The following is a 10334-nucleotide window of genomic DNA, read 5'->3' as shown; positions in this document are numbered from 1 at the left end:
ACCTTGAGCTGAAGAGCTGAGGGACAGCGCCCAGGCCCAGAGTTCAAGCCCCACGACCGACAAAAAAAAAAAAAAAGAAAAGAGTCAGACGTGCCCTTGGCACCTCTTACCACCCAATCACATATCCAGCTACATGCTGAGGCAGAAAGGCAGGAGGGGAAAAGCACCAGGGGCATAGAGGAGAATTAATTGCAGATGGGTTAGAGAATTAAATATAAAGCAGCAGAGGATCAAAGTGTTAAAATAGGCTTTCCCTTTCTACCAAGACAGAGTAACAGGGACCACATGACAGATTCTGAAGACCAGAGGAGAGAGAGAGAGAGAGCCCTGCAGCTGCTCTGCCCGTGACACCGGGATGGGACCGTCCACCGTCTGTGAGCTGTTCCCCACTCACCCACGCACGCATGCTCATCATACACAGATCAGCGTGTCGCTGGCTGTGGGTGGGCTGACACGTGTCCCAGAATGGAGAAGCCCAGGCAGCACTTCTACCTGGTGGAGGAAAGGTAGCCTGGGCCCCGAACCCCAGCAGCCTTGCCTAGCAGCCTTGGTTTGCTCATCTGGCTAGTGTGAGTACTGGTTGCGTGTAAGTAATGCACACACTACGTGTAAGACATACAGAAGGAAACAGACACTACACAACATCAGCTCCTACTCAGTGGCAGCTTTTGCCGCTTCCCAGATCGGTTAAATATTGTGAGGCCAGAAAGCTGTGAGACACAACCCTAGGAGGCTGAGCTGCTCTTCACCCCGCGGGGAAGGAGGCATGTGAGAGGAAGCAACAGACTGAAGTCCCAGCCAGCTCATCCCGGGACTGGAACCCAGGCTGTGTCCCCTGACCCCCTCTCTCCAGCACACCAGGCACAAACTGCTTGGGCCCTGGCATACAGAAGCGGCCCAGCTTCCTCAAGCAGCAGTGTGACCCTGGCCAAGCCACTGAAGCCCTCTGCAGCAGGACCTGGACAGGTGGATGGGAATCTGCCTCCGATGCCAAGCCCCTCAGGGCTACGAGGAGGAGGGACCTGAGATGCCCAGGCTGGCCTTGCCCTCCCTACTGGCACTTTTCACCAAAGAAACCAGCTGCCCAGTGACTTAAACAGAACTTAGGCCTAAGCCAAGACCCATAGAGAAGACCCTGGCCTAGGTGAGCAGGGAGCCCCAGGGAGTCCTGTTGCTCTGGCTCAGCCCTTCACATGTGATCCCATGTCCCGTGGCTGGCACAGCTCACCGCTTGGCATCCCAGGTGCTTGGCCTCCTGGGCAAGGTGGGCTGAGGCCTTTGGCTCCTGAAGGGGCCTCCTCACCAGGGCTTCCTTGAAGCATACACAGCTGAGGCAGACACTTGTGAGCAAATATAAGGAAAAAGACCTTGCTGGTCGCTGGTGGCTCATACCTATATCCCTAGCTACTTAGGAAGCTGAGATTTGAGGATCGTGGTTCAAAGCCAACCCAGGTAGGAAGTCCACGAGATTCTTATCACCAACTAACCACCAAAAAGCCAGAAATGGAGCTGTGGCTCAAGTGACAGAGTACTAGCCTTGAGGGAAAAAAAAAAAAAAAACCTCAGGTATAGCACTTAGGCCCTGGCACAAAAAAAGAAAGAAAGAAAAATTTTCAAGTTTCTTCTCTATTCCAGGGAAAGTACTTGATGCCAACCCAAAAATCTCAGCTACTTAACTGATCTGTCAATGAGCCACACTTAGGTGTATTCAAGCTATTCCTGCATTCCTGCACAGCTCAGACCCAAGAGGATAAACAAACCTCTATTCAATCAGGAGGGAAAACAAACCCTTATTCAATCAGGAGCTGGTTCTTCAGGTCCCCTTTGTCACTGGGCAAAGACAGCCAGGTTCTCGTGTCTCAGGTCTCAAGGAGATTCCTGTAGGTCCCAGATAACAGTATCTCCATGACCCAGTCACGGAGGGCCGGCAGGGGCATCTCCAAGTGGCAATCCAGCAACTTCTATATAACTGCTTGGTCATTTGACCCCTGGACCCAGGAATTCCATTTCCAGACACAGACACCACAGATCCCAGCAGCCTGGAGCACACACTCAGAAGTAAAGGGTTGCTCACTACACAAAGCTCCACTGGTATTTTTTTTTCTTTTTAAAGAACAAAGAGCTGGACACCAATGGCTCAAGCCTACAATCCTAGCTGCTCAGGAAATTGAGATCTGGGAAAATTGTAGTTCAAAGCCAGTCCAAGCAGGAAATGCTGTGAAGACTCTTATCTGGAATTAACTACTCAAAAGCAGGAAGTAGAGCGATGGCTCAAATGGTAGAGCACTAACTTGAGTGGAAAAAGCTAAGGGATAGCACCCAGAACAGGCCCTGAGTTCAACCCCAGTACTAGCACAAAAAGGAAGAAAGGAAACAAGGAAGGGAGGGAGGAGAGGAGGGAAGGAGAGAAGATGGGAGGGAAGAAGGGAGGAAGGAAAGAAGGGAGGGGAGGAAAGAAAGAAGAGAGGAAAGGAGCGGACCTACAGGGAGGGTCCTTGGAAGGGGACCTGTGCGATCAAATGCAACTAGACACAGTATGTCCATAGAACAGATCTAAACACAGCGTCAGCGTAGCCTGCATCTTCACCCTTCGCCCTTCCTGTGTCCCACTGTGTGGCTTCCTATCCTCTGCAGGGTGTGGCTGCCTTGACCAACAGCACAACAGCAGTTCTGACACCCAGATGCTGAGAGGGGGTGACTCGCCTTCTCTTCCCTCTTGCGGTCTGTGGTCCCACAGGGCACGCTTGGGCAGCACCACCCTGACCCACATCAAGCCACTGGTGAAGGGAAGGTGGTGGAAGGTGGTGGGAAGGGGAGGGGAGTTGTCTTAGCCAAAGCTCCACACATGGACAGCCGGGCCAAGAACTGATAGCAAGCACTCTCACAGGGGAAAAGACCAAGAGACAAAATAGGGTGGGGAGGATGTCATTACTGTTATTACGGATGGCAGAGTACTGCTGAAGACACTCACGGAAGTCCTGGAAGTGATGTCGCAGGACCCTGAGATGGTGTGAGAGGGGGCTGAAGCCTCTCCTCCTACGGAAGGGCTTGGTTTACAACAGTCCAACTTCATGACTTCTCAGCTTCATGATGAGCCGTGTGCCATATGCAGGTTTTGGATTTAATCTTTTCCTAGGCTCCCTTGTGGTGCTGGGGAAACCCCCATCAGCCCTGTTTTCCCTAATAATTATGTACATTCATTAGCTACACAAAGCATTAGTCCTTTAATTTTTTTATTCTGTTTTTGGTGTGTTTGGCTTTTGTTGTTGTTTTTGCTGGTACTGGGGTTTGAGCCTTGAACCGCACCCATACTTCCAGCCTGTGGCCCTATTTCCCAGATAGGACCTCACGGTCACGGTTTTTGCTGGTATCAAACTGAGATCCTCTTACCTTCACCACATAGCTGGGATTACAGGTGTATATCACCACACTCAGCATACCTGACATAACTTTTTTCTTGCTTGCTTGCTTTCTTTGCCAAAACTAGTCTTAAGCCTTGATCTTCCCAACTCCACTTCCCATGGTGCTGGGATTATAGCCCTGCGTCACCACACCTTAGCCCCAAGAAGTTAATTTCCAAGGAAAAAAGATTATCCATGTTACAATGTGCCCTAAATCTTGAGGTACAGTTCAGGTTACCCCTTAGAGGAGTTCACATGGGTCACAGTGTGAAATCCAACTCACTCCTGAGGTACCCTCCCCTGCTCCCCCAGCCTACCAGCCTCTCAAGGCTCATAACTCCAGGTTCTCAGCATCCTCCTGAGACTCTCGTCAGCTGTCTCACCTGAGAGAACCTTCAGCCAAACTTCAGCCTCCGGTAAGACACACTTCAGCTCTACCTGGAGCAGTGCCTCTGGCTTCCCTCAGCCCCAGCTACTCCAGCTCCTCAAGTACCCTGCATAGTCACCCATCACCAGCACTTAGTGTCTGCCAACACAGGACTTCTAGCTACGGCTGTGCTCCTGCTCCCCCTCCCCCCCCAGGGAGCTCATATTCCAGTCAGGAAAGACAGAAGAGCCAGAATGCAGCAGATGAGGTACATGTTCTGTGGACTGGGTGGTCATGGTCAGCTCAGGGAAAGACCCTCCAGGGATAGCACACGACAGGCAAGGACAGGACAGTTGGACATGCAAAAACCCCAACCCAGGAGAGGGAGCTGGCGAGGGGCCTGGCTGGTGGCATCTAGAACAGACAGCATGAAGGCCACATGTCTGGAGCAGAGGGCACTGGGGTGGGGATGTTGGGGAGACAGTGTTGAGGGGCCGGCATGCATCTAACTAAAGGAGAGGTTTTGGAGGTTTATAAGCAGGGGTGAAATACTCTGATTTAAGATTTGACGAGTGCCGGGCTCTGGTAGCTCATGCCTGTCATCCTAGCTACTCAGAAGGCTGAGATCTGAGGACCACCGTTCAAAGCCAGCCCAGGCAAGAAAGTGTGTGTGAGACTCTTATCTCTAGTTAACCACCAGGAAACCAGAAGTGACACTGTGGTTCAAGTGGTAGAGCCCTAGCCCTGAGCTGAAGAGCTCAGGGACAGCGCCCAGGCCAGAGTTCTAGCTCCACAACCAACCAACCAACCAACCAACAAACAAAAAAGACTTGACAACTTCCCTCTGTCCACTGGTGGGGGAGAAGGCAGGGTAGGATCCCAACGGTAGTCAGGTGAGAGGTGAAGAAAGAATCAACTTTGCTTTTGCTGATCGTGTGAATGAACTAAAAGTCCCCCAACTCTGTCTCTGTGCCCTTTGAACTGAGCTATTCTCTGCATAGTCCCTTTGCAGGAGGAAAGAGAAGATTCAGATAGTCATCTCCTGTGGAAGACAAACTGCCCCTCAAACAGGCAATATCTCCTTCTTATCATCTTAAAGCAACTAACTAAAGTGCAGGAGATCTTCTTGTTCCTGTTCTGTTCAGTAATACAGTGACAACAGTTCTTCAGGACTCCTCCAAGGTCAAAGGCTGAGCTCACGGTCAGCCAGGCCTCACCTGTGACTTGAGACTGTTATAACTCTGCATACTTATCCCAGCCCCTGCCCCCAGTTCTCTCTGATTAACCTGAACCCAATGTCTGCACCCCTGAAGAGGGCTGAAGATGGCTGAAGATGGACTGAAGTGCTGTCTTCCCATGGCTGCCATGTAATAAACCTCTTTCCTCTGTCCTTCACCATGTTCCTTTATTTGGGGGTGGGGGGGCGGGGGAGTACAGGCAGTGGCTAGACCTAACTTGGGACTCCTGGAATTCTGGGCCTGAGATCTAAAAGCCTGGTTTAGTGACAGCAATTTAGATGGGGCAAGGTGAGAAATAGTGCAGAAAGGGAGACATGGACAAACACATCTCCTAGAATCCCATAGGTCAGGAGTCAGATATTGTCCATGCTAAGGACAAAGCTGGAGGTAAAAGAAGTAAGACCTGCTGGTAGGCTGACTGCAGGTGTGGCAGGCAGAACAATGGCCCTAGAGGAAGTCCACGCACTGATCCCTGCACGCTGTGGGTATTATTTTACATGCTGAATGGGGCTTTGCAGAGGAGTGGGAGTCTTGTAACAGAAGGGTACTCTGGATTGCTAGGTAACCAGAGGGCAGCCGTGGGCCAGTCTCAAGGGAAAGGGTGTGGCATCCTGAGCCATGAGGACAGCTCCACAGTGTGGCGGCATAGGGACAGAGACACCCCCGGAGCCCACAAAAGGAACACGGCCCTGATGACACTTGCTTTAGCCCAATGAGACCACTTCCAACACCTGGCCTCTGGGATTCTAAGAAAATACACATTTTAAGACAGCAAATGTGGGGTGTCTTGTTACGCTAACAGAGGACAGGTGAGGAATGGAGAGGGATTAAAGCTGGGGGCTGCAATGGTGGACAACGGAGTACCTCGTCACCATTTCATGAAGCGAGGAAGAACGAAGCCACAAGTTCAGTGCCTGCCAAGAACCGCATGTGATGGCACTCGTGATCCGAGCGGAGAGCTAGAGTAGGAGGAGTGGGAGTGGGAAGGTCCAGGAAGAGAAGTCAGGACGAGTTCACTACAGAAGTCAAGATCAGGCAGAATTTCCAGAAAGGGGGTGACCCAGTGGGTTATAAGTGCTGGAACACAGGAAGACAAGAAGGCCTCCACAGCCATTAGATCACATTGTGGGTAACTGGGGCTGGGGACTGAGGGGAGGAGGCGAGGGCTGCTGTGGTGGAGAGCCAGGGCAGAGGCTGGACGGCTGCAGTGGGGGCTAAGGAAGCTGTGGAGGGCAATGCAGGCACCTGTGGTACAGAGAAAACATCCGAAGGGGCAGAGAGAAAGCGCAGCGCGGGCTCAAGAAGCGGATGAGGGCCTTCGTTTCCGCAGGAAGGCCCAAGGCAAGGCCATGAGCAAAGGGTAAGTAAAGAAGAACAGCCTGGAAGGAGTGAACACAAACCCAGCAAAGAGCAGGGTACTCCCAGGTGTGGCCCAGGGTCTCCCCAGCAGCAGGCTGCTGCAGGGAGTAGGCAGAACAGGCAGAGGGCTGAGGCCAGAGGAGGGCCATGTGGGGCAGCGGCCTGAGAGGAGAGGGAACACTACCCCAAAGCACACACTGGCCCCCTGTTCAGGAAGGTAGACAGTACCATGTGACCCTCCCTGAAGTGAAGGCGGGAAAGCCTCCGAACTTAACCTGGCACTCTCTCGTTCATGCTTGGCACCCTGTAGGCACTCAGAAAGCATTTCTGGAATAAATCAGTGCATGCGCATCTCCCCTTTGGAACATGGCCCAGCTCCACGACTGGGTCTCAAGAGATTCAGCTCACTGGAGCCATCCACACTGGATGGCCATGTTGTTGACCAAGACCCAGGCCTGCCAGTTCCTACTTCGGGCTCCTCTCAGAGCCGCTGTCTTCATTTGAACTGTGACCCAGTTCATAGGGCTGAAAAGCAAAGATGGCAAAAGTCAAAGACTACCAGGCCCAAGAGAAGTTGGCAGAAAGGATCTTCTTGGAAAACCCTGGTGGGCAGAGTGGAGGCTCCATGCCAGAAAGCCTCTCCAAATCCACACACTGCGCAGAGGCTGGAGGGACAGACGATGGGAGACACCAGCGTGGGAAGAGAAGACAGCGTTTCCACTGCACTGGCACAAGAGACGAGCATGCTGGGCACAAACCCACACACAAGCAGATGTGCGAGTGTGTGCACATGCGCACGCGCACATTCACTTCCCCTAGGGAGAGAGACATAACCTAAGAAAAGCAAAAGCAACCTGAAAGTCAGTGGCCTGGGTTGGCCTGGCCTGGTCGAAGAGCTCATGGGGCAGGAAATGACTGCAGCAGGGGACCTTATCAGGCCAGCCCAGAGGCTTGGAGAAGGCCTCAGGAAGCAGGCTCCATACACACCAGCTAAACACACCCACCAGATGCAACAGCATCTGCAAGCAAAGCCCCGGTCCAGGCCTGGCACTCGAGGAGCACAGCTGTGGAGGACGGGGAGCAGGCATCTTGGTACAGGTAGAAAGGCCACCTCTAAGGAAGGTCAGGGGATGTGACCTGGAGGCGGAGGCAGCCTCCAGCCCTGGTGACACCTCTCCAGTTTGCTTCCAGGCAGGAAGGAGGCTCTGGCCTCTGAGACCCACGAGGGAGGATGATGGGTAGAAGCAGAAAAGGGGTCTCACAGAGGGTGTGGCCCATAGCCAAGGGTCTCAGAGACCCTACTTCCTTGGCCTGTGGGCCTAAGTCAAAGTGGAGCCAACTCCCTTGGCACGGGAGTGAGGGAGAGAGGCGTTTGCTGCAGACCCCAGACCTACCCTCTCACTACACAAAACAGCCTGGTCAATCAGCCACTGCTGGGGGCTGGCCAGCTAGAGAGGAAGCCCCACCTTCCAGCGGCTTCATGGCACAAGGCTGAAAAGTCACACGTGTAGAGAGAGCAGCAGGGGGAACCCAGAGCCCAGCACTGCGCCATTCTGTGAGACCACAGAAAAGGAAGGTCAACCAGACTCGCCCGCGGCCAGCAAGCAAGGCCCCCAGGCAGCCCCAGGATGACACAGCAGTCTTGGATATGGGACCGGGTCTCAGGTGGACCCTCCTTCCTTGGCCTCCAGGGTCCTCAGCCCTCTACCCCTCCCACCCAGAGGAAGCCAGTAATGTTAAGTGTGTAGGACAGCTGAGCAAAGGTCATTCCAGGCATCTGGACCGTAGCCCTGCTTAAAGTGAGACCTTACCTCAACCAACATTGGCTGTGGTGGTCACACCTACAACCCCAGGAAGGCAGTAGGATTCTTACCTGGTCCCAAGTCCCAGGTAAAGATGCAAAATCCTAAACCGGGTGCCGGTGGCTCACACCTGTAATCCTAGCTACTCAGGAGGCTGAGATCTGAGGATCATGGTCCAAAACCAGCCCGGGCAGGAAAGGCCATGAGACTCTTATCTCCCATAAACCACTAGAAAACCAGAAGTGGCGCTGTGGCTCATGCAGTAGAGCACTCACCTTGAGCTGAAGAAAGCAGGGAAAGTGCCCAGGCCCAGAGTTCAAGCCCCACATCCAGAAAAAAAAAATGCAAAATCCTACCCCCCAAAATAACTAACACTCAAGTGGTAAAGTACCTGTCTGGCAGGCTCTAGTCCCTGAGTTCAAACTCCAATACCAGTAAAAACAAAACAAAACAAAATGATACAAAAATGTTGGCATTAGGCCAGGCGCCGGTGGCTCATGCCTGTAATCCTAGCTACTCATGATCTGAGGATCATGGTTCAAAGCCAGCCTGGGGAAAGAAAGTCCATGAAACTCTTATCTCCAATAAACCACCAAAAATCCAAAAGTGGCTCTTTAGCTCAAATGGTAGAGCTCTCACTTGGAGTTGAAGAGCTGAGGGCCAGCACCCAGGCCCAGAGTTCAAGCCCCACAACCAACCAAAAAAAAAAAAAAGTTAGCCTTGTAGGGCGGTCAGGGGCCACATTCCTCTGTGACCCCATTACACATACAGCACCCCACATGCCAGGGCAGGCTGACCAAGGAAGACTGTGGGCAGAAGCCCCAGCTCCACAGATATGGGTGTTGTGGCCCCAACTAACACCGTTTGTCCCCAATGGGGCACCGCAGAAAGTCCCTGCAGCACCGCTTATGACATTCACAGCCATTGCTGTGACTGTCATCCTCCTTCCTGTCCCCTTTACCCCCCTGAGAAGAACTTAACTCCCTGCATCCCTCCCTCCCTCCTCACACAGTGCTCCTGGACGGAAGAGTGGGGACGGTGTGTTGGGGACACCCCCGCAGCCTGGCGGGCAGTCAGAGCCGGGACTCCCAGGCCTAGCAGAGCCCCTTCCCTTGATCACCCACCTCTTCCACCTGGAGGAAGCTTCTCTGGGTCTGCACCCCACTTGCTCAGGGCTAAGGCGCTTCCAAAACACAGGGCTTCGTGTTGCCAAAAGCAAGAAGATCTGAACCGCTTACCCTGACATCACCAAGTTCCTCCTGTTGCTCGGCCAGGCCTTACCTACTGCCGCCAGGGCCCACCCTGGCCTCAGCGCTGCAGTTAGCCGGCTGTGACATCGTCACTGAACTTGCACTGCAGGCCATGGGGCCACCCATACCTCAAGTCCAGTCATCAGATGCCCTGCAGCATACCTGGGGCACTTTCTCCTTCCCTCCTCGTCCTGCTTCCTGACCACCAAGACTTTCGAACATACAGAGCTCCAGTATGGTGGGAATCTGCTAACGGTCCCAGGGACACTGCTGCCCAGAGGTTCTGTGATTCCTCAACTCATTTACTCTGGCTGGTAACCTGGTCACTCTGTTTCTTCTGACGCACACAGTAAGCACTCATCAAATGCTAAGCACTGTGATGCAGAGCAGAGGCTCCCATACTTGTTGGCTCAAACCAACGGAGGCTCTGTTTAGTAGTCCAAGAGAATCGCCATATCCAGAGGAAACATCCAGAAGTCCATAAGGTCCGGAGACCTTTATTTCAAGGTTACCCAAAGCACTTCAAGTCCCAGTAGACTGGACATCCCCTAGGGGCTTAAGAATGCAGACCCCAAGCCAGGTGGTGGTAGCTCATGTCTGTGATCCTAGCTACTTAGGAAGATGAGCCCTGAAGGATCACAGGCCAAAACCAAGCTGGGCAAAAAAGTCTGAGACTTCATCCCCAAAAATATCCAGCACAAAGCCAGCTGGAGGTCTGACTCAAGTGGTAGAGCACGAGTTGTGAGCAAGAAAGCTAAATGAGAACAAGCAGCCCTGAGTTCAAACTCTGGTACGGAGAGGGGAAGGAATGAGACTGCATACCCACCCCATCAGGACCTCTAGGAATGGGGCTTTGCACTTTAGACCACAACAAGCAGTCTCTGTGACTTTGTAATTGACCAATTTGGAGTAATCAG

The sequence above is a fragment of the Dipodomys ordii genome, unplaced genomic scaffold, assembly GCF_000151885.1.
Source record: "Dipodomys ordii isolate 6190 unplaced genomic scaffold, Dord_2.0 Scaffold2, whole genome shotgun sequence".
NCBI lineage: Eukaryota > Metazoa > Chordata > Mammalia > Rodentia > Heteromyidae > Dipodomys > Dipodomys ordii.
Note: the sequence above shows the minus strand (reverse complement) of the source record.